The 14440-nt window shown below is 44.0% G+C and overlaps 1 long non-coding RNA gene across 1 annotated transcript; it reads right to left on the reverse strand.

Annotated features, from left to right (window-relative positions):
* Positions 1 to 1387: 1387 nt before the first annotated feature.
* Positions 1388 to 6832, reverse strand: LOC130209899 (uncharacterized). The gene is made up of 6 exons (XR_008834732.1): positions 6807 to 6832; positions 5997 to 6022; positions 5539 to 5699; positions 5320 to 5408; positions 3684 to 3804; positions 1388 to 1918 (listed from the first exon to the last, which is right to left on the reverse strand). It is a non-coding gene; the product is annotated as an uncharacterized LOC130209899 (long non-coding RNA).
* Positions 6833 to 14440: the final 7608 nt, after the last annotated feature.

Here is a 14440-nt window from a genome sequence, read left to right on the forward strand (position 1 = left end):
TCCCATTGAAATACTGTGTTCATTCGAAGATTACAGTATTCAAACCTTTACTGTCAAAATCTCAGCCAAAAAAGTACTGAAGAGGGTTACAGTAACTAACTATCTACTGTAGGACTCACAGTAAAAAACAATACACTGTAAAACATCACTGTACCTAACAAAAGTACTGTAGAAAATTACAGTAACTAACTCAGTACTGTGGTAGATTAATGGAGTCAACAGTAAACTGCAGAAAGTTACAATAACTGAGATTATTCCGTGTACAATCACTGATAACTGCATTGTAATGGATTTATTTCAATGTCTAATTAATTCATTAATAAATAAATATTCCTCTGTAATAAATAAATATGGCTATGAACAAAATAAATATGGCTATGAACAAAATAAATAATTGAGACAATATCAAAATAATTCCTTCTATTTAAATATTGAAATAAATGTAATTATAAATACTAAATACAGTTTAATATATAAATACATATTTTTCAATACTTTTATGAGTTAGGGTTAGTGTTTAACACTGGTGGGTATCTGGGTACCGTCACTTACACACACAGGTCGAGTTTTATTTTGTAACGTTTCAGTACTTTCACTTCCGGCACGGAGACAGGATGACGTTCTTGTAGGACAACCCTGTACCACAACAATTACGTTCCCCCAGAACTAACATGTAATTTTCCATTACGTTTGACTGAAATTTATTTCTCCCCCGGATTACGTGTGTATTTGACGTATTACAAATACGTCTCTAATCAACGTATCTTTGCCGTTTGTTGTCTCGATTTACTTCAATGCGGTTATTAATTGGATAAAGAGTCCTCGTCTTATTTATGATTATTTTATATGTTGTATTGCCTGCGTATTATGACATCAGTAGGCGTGTTTACTTCCCATGAAACAAAAATACAGGTATCCTGTAACAAGGCGAAACATCGGGGAAATAATTTGGGAATTGTTAATGAAACATGATTAAAAACATGAAGCGTTCGGCGCTATCCCGACGGGCGTCTACGTTTAATTGGGAAGAAGTTTCTTGAGGGACAGGAAGTACGTCACTTTCTCACGTTTTCTTCTTCGCTTTCAACGTAAAAGAACACACAATGCCTGACTTCACGAACTACAGAACAGCGCCCCCACGAGTGTCTGCATGTGAACTACACCTTGATTCTTGAGCACAGGTTGGAAGACCTTTTTTTGCTGAAATCTTTTAAATCCACCAGTATTCACTTCAACAACTTTAGAACCAGTTAGGAAACACGTTCCTAAGTGTTAAATAGGAGGTGTAACGCTTTAATGCCTTCTTCAGCCACCGCTTAAACAATACGGTGTCAAATATTTTTAATCAAAATGAATAGAATAAAATACATTTTAAAGACAGTGACAATGGAAGACAATATTTATTTAGAAGAAAAACACATGTTCTTAAACTCAAACATGCTTAAAACGCTGGACATGTTGCCAGATTAGGTTTTGTAACGCAGAAATATGAACACAGCATTTTTGTCATTTGCTAAATTGCACTACAGAAAAACAACCAAATAAACAGACATTTTCTATAAAAGAGTTATATTGGAGATAGAAGGGGCCTGACCCTGCACATCCCCTTACGGCATCAGTAGATGTTTGAGTGATTGTATTTTAGGGTTTTCAGTCAAAGTGAGAAGCACTCTTTGAATAAATTCAGAAGGTGTTCCTCACTCGTTGAGGGTTCTCCAAATTCAGGGGTAAGTAAGTCTGAGAAGTAGCCACATGGCATGGGCAAGATGATCACGGTCACCCATCACGACTGTTCCTCCCAAAACGACGGCAGTAGCTGTAGACTCCAGGTGCAGCGAGTGAGGTGAGGCCACAATGTCTTCAGCACCGTCAGGGTCCCAATGGAGGTGTGGGACACGTCCAGAAGGTCATCAGAGTCCTAATAACAAGAGCAGCATAAAAAACACAATTACATGTCAAATTTCACGTTGCATTTCTATGGTAGAACACACAATGGTTACTTAGATTTGGATATTATTAGATAATCAAGTAAAAGATGCTCCTCAAGAGTGAGTGCGATGATTAATTCGTTGATCATATGATTCACTGAATGGTTGCAAAAGCTAATAATAAAGAATATGGATTATCATATTTACATATAGGGATGACATTTGAATGGAACAACAATATCACAAATGTAAACACAACATAATGTAGAAGGGCCCGAGAACAGATTGATGCAGTTGCATCACAACACTACGTGAAATAGAAATGACAGGCCGTTAGCCCCATCAGGACCCTTTGGTGTTAACTGCTGTGTTCAGGGTTCTTACACATTTTGACCAATGGATTTCCATGACTTTAAACCAAATTTCCATGACCAACTGAAATCTCGGTGTATACATGAAAAAGTGAGAACATTTAGTATTAAAACAATGTGAATTCCAAAGCATACAGTATACCTTAAATGAAACAAATGAATGAGACAATAGTTTGATTAACAGAATAAACATGTATGTTCATGTTTATATGAATAAACATGAAGTGAAGGAGCCCCACATGAGCAGAGCGATGAACCTTTCCTTTCACCACAAGCGTCAAATAGCAGGCTGGCATCTTCTAATGTTTAAAAGAATAATGTGAATTGTTAACCTTCAGAGGCCACATTACCTCCAGTCAGGGTGTTACTTTGTTACTGCATCGGTTATCCACGCCTGCTTGTTACCGGAGAGAGAAACGCGCTGCTCGGGGTAGCAGTTGCCCTCTCTGTGCTCAGCTAGCCGGTGATGGAGGAGCCGCCAGAGCTCCGCTAGCCGTAGCAGCTCCGCTACCTCAGTGCTGTGATGTCCAATTCCTTTTGCACGGCTTGTTAATGTCTCCTCTCATCTTTAACATGTCAAATGTGTTGCCACCACACAGAGGAGCCAACATGGTTAAATCTACACTTCTCTGGCATGGTCCCGGACAATGTCGACCCCCTCCAGTTTGCCTACCGCCCCAACCGATCAGTGGATGACGCGGTAGCAATATTCAATTCAATTCAGTTTATTTGTATAGCCCAATTTCACAAATTTGTCTCGGAGTGCTTTACAATCTGTACACATAGACATCCCTGCCCCAAAACCTCACATCGGATCAGGAAAAACTCCCAAATAACCCTTCAGGGGGAAAAAAGGGAAGAAACCTTCAGGAGAGCAACAGAGGAGGAATAGCACTACACCACACTCTGAAACACCTGGAAAGCCACAGAACTTATGCCAGGATGCTTTTCCTGGATTATAGCTCTGCCTTTAATACCATCCGCCCGGGCAAACTAATTAAGAAGCTGACAGACCTCGGCGTCCCAACTCCCTCCTGCAACTGGATTCTGGACTTTCTGATAGAAAGACCCCAGGTGGTGAGAATGGGAGGACGGGTGTCTAACGAGCTCACAGTCAGCACAGGATCTCCACAGGGCTGCTGCCTTTGCCCCAAACTCTTCACCCTGTACACCCATGACTGCACCTCCACCCAGGACATCACCATCCTCATCAAATACGCCGATGACACCAACGTCCTGGGGCTCATCAAGGGGAGCGGGGATGAGTCGGGCTACAGGACCCTGGTGAACAAAATCCTGGTCTACGGAGAGGAGAACGACCTCATCCTCAACACAAACGAGACCAAATAAATAATACTGGACTGGACTGATAGAGCATCCTCACCGCAGGCATCACTGTGTGGTATGGAAACATCACACAGGCATTGAGGAAGGCTCTGCAAAGAGTCATAAGGACTGCGGAGAGGATCACAACTTCCGTCCATGGACTCCATGTATGTGCAGCGCTGTCGGAAAAGAGCAGAGGTCATTGGAGACTCACTCCACCAGCTCACTCTCTGCACATACAACCTGAGACCCATTATTATTACCGTTATTATTATTATAGTGTGTTTGTTTTGTACCTCTGTTGACTCAGAGCCCTGCAAAAATAATTCCGATCTGTCTGGACTGCTGGTCTAGGCACAGATGGCAAATAAAAAACCTTGATATTACATTATCCCAAACGCTTCCTGAGTTATGGCCAGCGAACTTTCCAGTTAAGGTGCGTTCACTTGCATTGAGAAAAAATAATAATTGCGGCGCTGGTATGAGAGCGTATGTCGGCTTATATTTTGAGCGTCTTTCTTTCAAAAACATATTAATTATTTCAAACTCGGCGTAAATGAACATGTGATTATAACAAATTTCCATGACTTTTCCATTGCTTTTGTGATTTAAGTTTTTTCCATGACTTTTCCAGGCCTGGAAAATACCATTTTAAAATTCCATTACTTTTTTAAGTTTTCCATGACCGTACGAACCCCGTGTGTATCCATAGGGTCAAGTCGAAGCTTCACGCCATCCAAAACTCAGACCTTCAATAATGAAAGACCAACAATTATCTCCTCTGATCAATCAAAGTTTAATACGTGGTTCACCAAGCATATTCGTGGTAAACATCCACATTTCTTTGTCACTGCTGCTTCTGGGAAATGTGCTACTACCACCTGTGGCAGTAGAGCGAGCATATTGCCCAAAAGCATAAGCAACAAAGAAATGGCGATAATGTTACAAGGGAAAACCCCTTTTTTGGTAACAGGAGATATCAGTAGAACCCCTCTACCATCATTCAAGGTTCAAGGTTTTTTATTTGCCATCTGTGCCTAGACCAGCAGTCCAGACACATCGGAATTATTTTTGCAGGGTTCTCCGAGTCAACAGAGGTACAAAACAAACACACTATAATAATAATAGTAACCGTAATAATAGAAATATGATACATATATTTTAAAAAACACACTGTACTGTGTGGTAAAGTGTATGCAGTATTAACAGTATTAAGTACAGGAACACGTTATTAAAAATAAACATAAGAAAGGAGAGTGCAGAGATAATAAGTAGGTAAGTAGGCTAGTGCTGTACCTGGCTTGTAGAAAGAAAGAGGGGGAAGGGGACAGTTATATGGGGATATTGCACATGTTCAGATGTTGGGGGAAGGTTGTGTGGGGGTATTGCACTGATTGTGGTGCAGACATGTGAAGGTGTACAGATACCCATTTAGGTGTGATATTTGTACATTTTTATTCTTGAAGGCCTTTGGGTTTTGAATGGGGCGACTAGAGAGCTGCAACTGGACCCGCCTGGAAAGACAGGAGATCCCACTAAAAGGGCCCCAATCAGGGATACGTGAATCAAAAAGTATAGAAGCACTGATTGGAAGAGAAGTAGCCAATACCAAAAGATTAACAGAGAGAACACATGAGATATATTGGGCATCCTGTAGTGTGGAATTAAATTAATTTTGACTAAAGTCCACTTACAAAGTCTTGAAGAAGTCTGCGTTGTCGTCTCCAAGGATGACAGGAAGGCCACGGAGGACTGCTGTTCACCTCCCATTCACATCTGTACTCTAAAAAAATATTTCAAACACACACAATTCACAAGTGCTAAAGGACAATCATTTGACAGCTCTGCATGCAATGCTGCAGCACTACCTTAGTAACCACATAAAGAAAAATGACGTTGCTTGAGAAACTTACCCCTGGTGTGACTTGTTGCAGATATTCATCAAGTTTCTGTCCGACACTTTCCCCCCCTTGGGTCTTGAAAAAATCTCCAGGAAGCAAGTGAGTGTTAAGATCTTTGAACTCTGCTTGCAACTCTGATTTTTGCTTGATAAGTGATAGAACTCAGCCAGAATCTAACGGGAAGAGTATGATAAATTAAGATTTAGTCATATTAGACCTGCAGTAAACACATTATAACATACTAGATCACACTGGGCAGGAAACTAGTGGCTTATAGATTGAAAAGATTTCATCAGCTCCCCTCTTCTGCCCTTCATGGTCGTCACAGGAGCGAATTCTTGTCAATGCACTTTGAGGGCATTAAATGAATGAACATAGACAATCTGTGTGAAGACATGGACCTGGACTCAATCTGGCAAAGCTTCCATGTTTTATGCAGTGGTGTTTAGAAGAAAATGAGCAATACTTACAATTCATTGCCAGGTTTCTGCAAAGCCTACAAAAGAAACAAAAGCAATTAGACTAAGTGCAAATAACTCCTCTTCAAGATGCATTGTTACGGCTAAATAGCCATCAGTTTAATAGAAGATTTCACAGACAAATATGATTAGAAATGCTTATCCTAGCTATAATTATAATATATATATATATATATATAATATGTCATAAATTGTCTGTAGGGAAATTGGCAGGGAGCTTAAAGTTTCAAACTTGCTATTGGTTATAATGGATGTCATTTCCAGTAAATATCACAAAATAAGAAATTATTTGTAATACAAAAATTTAGAAAACGGTGTACCACATTCGCTGTTGCCGAATTATTCCTCGTTCAATTTAACCTAAGATTACATGTTATCTTAACTCAATGACAGTGACGCTGTGTGACTCCCGTAGTGCGCTGCGTTAAGTGCACACGAGTGAGACAGCCACGATGATGTCCGCCATTAAAATTGTGACTAGTTTCACCCCCCGTGACTCCCGTGTTCCACCGCAAACAATAAAAAAGAAATCAAGAGTTGCCCTGAAAGATGGACATTATTGTTGCACCCGCTAATAAGCACGCTAAGTTTGCTGAAACGCAAGTTGTGGATATATTTACACTGAATCTCTTCTGAGGGGCGACACGCGGTGTACTTGACGGTCTAGCTAGCTTACATTAAATACTAGCTTCGTAAAGTTAACATTCAACTACGAACATACATATGAAGAATGTGGCGAAGATACGACGAAGTTTACTGAAGAGATGAACGGCAAAATGTCATTATGACGCTGAAACTTACCTTAAAGTAACTCGCACACCGGCGCTGCCTTCCCGCTTTCGTCATTCCGTCTCGAGCAAAGAACGCCTTCAGTGCTCGACTGCGCATGCGTATTCGAGTCGAGCGCATCCGAGCGCTGCCGAGTGCGCCCGAGTTTCTCCGGGCTTTGCAAATGAGTCCGCCTCACTAATGTTTTTAAAGTAAAGGTTACTTGAGATAATAAGTACAATAACTTTACTCACCAAAAAGTGTTCTTTACCAAGTTTCTTTAAGTAAGGTCAACGAAGTAAGCAGAAATTAGTTAAGCTCACTAATGTGTGTGTGTTTGTGTGTGTGTGTGTGTGTGTGTGTGTGTTATTTTGTCTTTATTACAGTGCACTTCAAAATTCCACATTCTGAAACAAAAGATTGCAGGAAAGAACAAGGTACAAGTTGACACTTTTTACCGTAACCTGTTATGTTGGACAATTAATGCACTCTTTTAGAAACCGGGGGAAATGAAAACGTGGAGTAATCATAAATTAGCTTGCTAATGAGTAGTATGTAATGATTGGCATGAAGTCAGTCCAGATAATGTGTGCATTTCTTTTCATTGAAGCCCCAAAACTGAATATGTGGCAATGGACCTCTTTCCTTCATTAAAAATAAGTAAGGGGACACGTTTATTAGTGATAAAATGACGAGGCTTTTCCCAATACATGACTTCTTAATACCCGAGAACAGTAACGTCGGATAATTGTTACCCCCAAGACAATAGTGTGGTCAAGTCATTTTCATTGCGTTGCTTTTGTGTCCTTGCGTGAGTCCTCGTGTGGCTCCAAGCTGCTCACTGACGTCATCGAAGGTACGCGTGTCTCCCTGATCCAATCCCTGTTTCTTCTGTTTTTTTCAACAGACACGTCATCGGGTGATTTTTCACCTTCCGTTATTGGTAGAGGTTAGCATACTTTCGTGTAGATATTACATTGAAGGAGACTGTGCCTTGTCCGGAGAAAGCTCACATGTCCCAGGACGAATTCCCCGAAAAAAAAGTTCATATAGCTCCATTATTTCTTTTTAAATCATGTTTTAAATCATGTTTTATTAACAATTCCCAAATTATTTCCCCAATTTGTCCTGAAAAACAGGTTCATAGTTCCATTTTCTTCTTAAATCATGTTTTATTAACAATTCCCAAATTATTTTGTGAGAAGTAGATACGCCTATTGCTGTCATAATATGAAGGCGATACAACATATAAAATAAACATAAATAAGACTAGAGGACGCTTTCCCCAAATAATAACCGCATTGTAGAAAAGCGAGACAACAAACTGCAAATATACGTCGATTAGAGACGTATATTTGTAATACGTCAAATACACACGTAATCCGGGGAGAAATACATTTCAGTCAAACGATATTGCACATTAAGTTTTAGTTCTGGGGGAATGTTATTTGTGTGATACACGGTTGTGTATAGGAACACTTTATTGACAGCATTCACTAACACACTGACGAGGAACTCATATTCTAATAGCACGAACAGTTTCATCAACACGGTCCTCATCTAACAACTCACTTCCGTTCCCAGGACAGGTCAGCCCCGCCTCCCCTCTGCTCCATCAATCACAGCCACGCACCTCACAGCATGCACACTGCCTCACCGTGATTGCTGTAAAGAGGAGGTTGACCACAGACCCCCCCACCCCCTTTACAAAGTTCCTTGCCCACAAGAAACAACAGAAACGTTTCACAGTAACACTTCTCCACAATGATGGGGGGAAAATGGGAACTCTTTTTATTTATTTTTTATTTTTAAGCAGATCAGGGTGGAGTACTGTCACTTCCAGTGAGACCAGGGTGCATTCTTGCCCTCTCTGGGGATTCAGGGGGCCGTCCAAAGGCCAATTCGACTGGAGTGAAAGCTCTCTCCCCATGAGCAGAGCGGGCGTACAGGATGAGGTCTAACGCCATGAGCACCAAAGGCAAATTGTTTATCCCAATTATGCTGGTGTTGCACCCATGGTGCCATGGAATCTTTCCACCAACCCGTCACTCTGGGGCCGCAGGAGGGAGGTGCGTGTCTTGTGCATGCCCAGAGATTCGCTCAAAGAGGAAAACACACAAGACTGAAAGTTCCTCCCCAGGTCACTGTGCATGATTTCCTGTCCTCCAGCTGAACATTCCTCCAACCATGCAGGGCCTCTACGACCGTCTCTGCTTCTTGGTTTGGGAGAGCATATACGCCTGTGGTCATTTTGTAAAGTAGTCTGCATGTGGCGGTGAAAACATACAGGGTTTCCTTTCGTGCCTCTCAGCGCTGAGGCCAATAACGGCTAGGCTGTGGCTGAAGGTGGCCTCAGCGTTATAGAAACAGTGTTTATCAATCTCACCGATTGACGTTCCAAATTTAAGATAGTCTATTTCACACTGGTGATGACCGAAAATAGGAGCATGTGCCGGTCCGGGGCTCGAAATATTTGTAAAACATACATTATTTTACTGTTAAATGTACGAGCCCACTGGGCTCATAACGGAAATATACTGGAAGATACATTTAAAAGCCAACACTAATTTCTGAATTCATTTTTTAAAAACCGAAATTGTGTAACTGTTTCAACACAAACTAACATTTAACCAACAAACAATACAAAACAATAAATTATAGTTGCAAACTCTTCTTGCAGTGGAGGTATATGATCCCGTATAAGTTATCCTTGTTCACACCATCCCCCACTCCTCTTTTGATCTCTGTTGGTCAGTGTTGTGTAACATTACAGGTACTTGTGTTTGCAGGTGCAGATCTTGTGACAGTTTCAAGGCCCTATGACTTTATTCCTTATTTGTGCATGCACCATCATGCTGATGCTGTTTTACAGTTTCGAGATTCTCTCCAAGACACTTAACGATTAAAATGTGTCTGTCTCAGTAAATAACCTGACCACATGTGGCAGGAACACAGGTAGTTATTGTGGCAGTGTCAATGTCCCCTGTGAATTCACTGTTACTGTCAAATTATATTTATACACAGACATGACATGTAGTTTCACGTGTAAGATACCTTCAAACCACACTTTCTCTTGATTTGACCAACTGAAATACAAAGAAAGAGAGACTCAAACAGACAGAGAGAGAGAGACACACAGTCAGACAGACAGTGAAAAGGGGAGAAAGAAACAGACAGAGAGAGAGAGAGAGAGAGAGAGAGAGAGAGAGAGAGATCAAATGAGGGAGAGCGACAGAAGTGTCAGTGATCAGACCAACACGGTAATCCCCCTCCCCCAAAAAAACGATCCGAGATTGAATTTTTGAACCCATTTTAGCGCCAATTCTCGGCGTTTCGCGCTGCGCTGCTTCAGTGATTCACGAAACTGCTATGAAGGAACAACAGCCGGCCACCTGGGAACATGACATCTCTTCTTGAGGTAAGGATGTCAACAACATGTATAACAGTCACAGGTAAAAAGCTTTAATGAATGGTCGACGTTAGTGACACCTAAAGTGTTTTAGGTAATTACCTTAGCGTTACTCTCTGGCAACCAAGGGTTTGAGCTCACGTATGTTAGCTAGCGGTTAGCTACATTTAAATGTGATTATTGGTTTGCTGCCTTTCTGTGTCGCTTTGGACATCAAAAGTAAGTTGACGTAGCTATATAACATTGAGTGTTTACTTTTCTTAACATCGTCGATCTAACGTATGTGGGACATGGGTGTGCGTTGAATGTTAGCTAACATTAGCTTACTTTACCACAGGTTAGCTAAGCTAATGGCGCCGCGAAAGGTCGCCTCGGTGTGTTGGTGCGCGATGTTTTTTATTGTTTTCGTTTTAAATACTGTTTTCTGCTGGGATTCCCAGAGCTCTTTCACCAGAGAAGAGCTCTTGAACATCAGGGGAACAACTTCAGCGGATTTACTTCCAACGTTTTTAACTTCTGTGGAGTTACTGGACATTTTTGTAAAAGGTGTGCTCACCTTCGCCCACGTGGTGAAACGCCGGCGGAGAGGGAAACGTTCGGGAGCGCTTGTACGGCTACGGAAACGGGGATCTCGTACAGCGCTGCCGGGCATATTTCTCTCAACGTCCGCTCACTGTGCAACAAACTGGACGAACTCCAGCTGCTGGTGGGAGAGACAGAGACTTCTCCTCATCCTCCGTTCTGTGTTTCACGGAATCATGGCTTAGTGGCTCGATACCAGACTCTGCGCTCCAGCTCGCTGGCTTCCAGCTGTTCGAGCGGACGGGTCACGGAGCTCTCCGGTAAAAAAGGGTGGAGGAATCTGCTTTTACCTCAACAACGGCTGGTGCAACGACGTAACGGTGATTCTACAGCACTGTTCGCGGACCTGGAATCTTTATCATTCACTGCAAACCCTTCTACTCCCACGTGAGTTCGCTTCATTCATCCTGGCCGGAGTTTACATGCCGCAGGGGAACGTGAACGAGGCACAACAGACACTCGCTGAACAGATACGGCGTGTGGAGCGGACCTTCCGGACTCTTTAGTTATTGTACTCGGGATTTTAACAAAGGAAACCTCAGCCACGAACTCCTAAATATAGACAGTTAATTAAATGCCCTACCAGAGAGAAGAGCATTCTGGACCACTGCTACACAACAATCAGCAGGGCCTATCACGCCGTCCCTCGAGCTGCACTGGGAAACTCTGACCACGTCATGGTTCATCTGATTCCCTCATACAGGCAGAGACTAAAGCTCTGCAAACCTGTGGTGAGGAAGTTCAAGAAGTGGACCAGTGAGGCTCTGGAGGATCTACGGGCGTGCTTTGACTGTACTGACTGGGATGTCTTCAGGACTGCTACCAACAGCCTGGATGAGTACACAGAGGCTGTAACTTCCTACATCAGCTTCTGTGAGGACAGCTGTATTCCATCCAGCTCCAGGGTGAGTTATAACAACGACAAACCCTGGTTCACAGCGGAGCTCAGGAAGCTAAGACTGCAGAAGGACCAGGCATTCAGGAGTGGGGACAAGGACCTGTACACAGAGTCCAAATACAGGTTTAGCAAGGCGGTGAGAGATGCTAAACGACTGTACTCTGAGAAACTGCAACAGCAGCTCTCAGCAAACGACTCTGCTTCTGTCTGGAGAGGGCTCAGGCAGATCACCAACTACAAGCCCAAATCACCCCACTCCATGAACAATGTGCTTCTGGCAGACGAGCTAAATGAGTTCTACTGCCGCTTTGAAAGACAATGGAGCAGTCCTGAGACCATCCCCACAGCCCCACCAACAAGCCACAGACCATCAGCCCACCCTCCCCAGCCCATCAGGGGCTCACACCTCTGGAGCACCCTCCATCAACTCAGCGACGCCTCGTCATCCTGGAGAGAGCAGTCAACAGGCTGTTTAAAAGCAGAACCCCGCAAAGCAGCGGGCCCGGACTCCGTCTCCCCCTCCACCCTGAAGCACTGCGCGGACCAGCTGTCTCCGGTGTTCACCGACATCTTCAACACCTCCTGGAGACATGCCACGTTCCAGCCTGCTTCAAGGCCTCCACCATCATCCCCGTCCCCAAAAACCCAAGATCACAGGACTCAATGACTACAGGCCCGTCGCCCTGACCTCTGTGGTCATGAAGTCCTTTGAACGCTTGGTCCTGTCACACCTCAAGACCATCACCGACCCACTCCTGGACCCCTGCAGTTCGCCTACAGAGCCAACAGGTCTGCAGACGATGCAGTCAACATGGCCCTTCACTACATCCTCCAGCATCTGGACTCCCGAGGAACCTACGCCAGGATCCTGTTTGTGGACTTCAGCTCTGCCTTCAATTCCATCATCCCGTCCCTGTTGCAGGACAAGCTCTCCCAGCTGCACGTGCCCGACTCCACCTGCAGGTGGATCACAGACTTCCTGACCGACAGGAAGCAGCACGTGAGGCTGGGGAAACACGTCTCAGGCTCCCGGACCACCAGCACGGGTTCCCGCCAAGGCTGTGTTCTCTCCCCTCTGCTGTTCTCCCTGTACACCAACAGCTGCACCTCCAGTCACCAGTCCGTCAAGCTCCTAAAGTTCGCGGATGACACCACCCTCATTGGACTCATCTCTGGCGGGGACGAGACCGCCTACAGGTGGGAGACTGACCACCTGGTGACCTGGTGCAGCCAGAACAACCTGGAGCTCAACGCCCTGAAGACAGTGGAGATGGTTGTGGATTTCAGGAGGAATGCAGCCCCACCCGCCCCTCTCATCCTGTGTGACTCCCCGACGCTGTGGAGTCCTACCGCTTCCTGGGCTCCATCATCTCCCAGGACCTCAAGTGGGAGCTGAACATCGGCTCCATCTCCAAGAAGGCCCAGCAGAGGATGTTCTTCCTGAGGCAGCTGAGGAAATTCAACCTGCCAGGGAAGATGATGGTACAGTTCTACACGGCCATCGTTGAGTCCATCATCTGCTCCTCCATCACCGTCTGGCACCCTGCAGCCACAGCCAAAGACAAGCGCAGGCTGCAGAGCATCATCCGCTCGGCCGAGAGGGTTATCGGCTGCAATCTGCCTTCCTCCAGGTCCTGTTCACTTCCAGGTCACTGAAGCGGGCCAGAAAGATTGTCGCCGACCCTCCCACCCTGGACACTCCTGTTCGAGTCCCTCCCTCGGGAGGAGGCTGCGTCCATCATGACCACGACCTCCCGCCACACCAATAGCTTTTTCCGACGGCGGTCGGGCTCATCAATGGACCCGGGACTGACTGACTGTCACCCCCAGGACTACCACCTCTTCTTCCACCTTCCTCTCTCCTCCTTCTTCCCGCTCCTTCCTCTTCCTCCTCCTCCCTCTTCCTCCCACTCCTCCTCCCTCCTTGCGTTGATTGTTGTTTGTCATGTCCAAATGTTGCACCTTCCACCAAAAAAAATTCCTCGTTTGTTTGTGAAAACATTCATTCTTTGGCAATAAACCTGTTTCTGATTCTGATTCTGATTCTGATTCTAATGGTTAGTTATAATTAACTACTGTGGCACCAAGAGTTAGCTACGTGCTGCACACTTCTAACAAACACGTTTTTATGAAAGTGCTTTCAAGCCGGTTCCAAGCAGACATGTGTTTTCATATATGGATATTTAAAGCTCATTTATACCGGAGACATGACATTTACACATTTACTGTCTGGTCACGTGACCGCACATACATGCGCTGTTGCCTAATATGAACGCCGGTGTCAAAACGCTAAACAGATACCAGCTCCTCAGAAGGAGCTTCGTGTGGAAGGACACCTGAGCTGTCCAGTGAGGGGATGTTCACATCTTCATTCACTGCCCACATTATCAGATGAGGACGTCAGAACAGGGATCTCCCTCAGAGTCAATGTTTACATTTATGCAAGTCCAGTTTGTACAGATAACAAACAATGTACTTTTATCGCGTAACAAAACTTACAGACATTGCTATACAACTTGGTTGTAGACTTGGATTGGAACAACTTGCTGTCCCATGAAAACCGCGAGATTCTTGTTAATTTTAATGCCAAATGCAAGCAGTTTTTGTTTTTAAAGATGATTTTGTTTTTGGTCATTTGTGTTTTATTTGACAGCAGAAGAAGAGAGAGTGAGAGGGGATGATCTGCAGCAAAGGGCCCACCGGGAATCAAACAGGGGCCACTACGGTAACAACATTATGGGAGAGTGAATTTAGCCATTTCATTGTTATTTACAACTT

The sequence above is a fragment of the Pseudoliparis swirei genome, chromosome 19 (genome assembly GCF_029220125.1).
Source record: "Pseudoliparis swirei isolate HS2019 ecotype Mariana Trench chromosome 19, NWPU_hadal_v1, whole genome shotgun sequence".
NCBI lineage: Eukaryota > Metazoa > Chordata > Actinopteri > Perciformes > Liparidae > Pseudoliparis > Pseudoliparis swirei.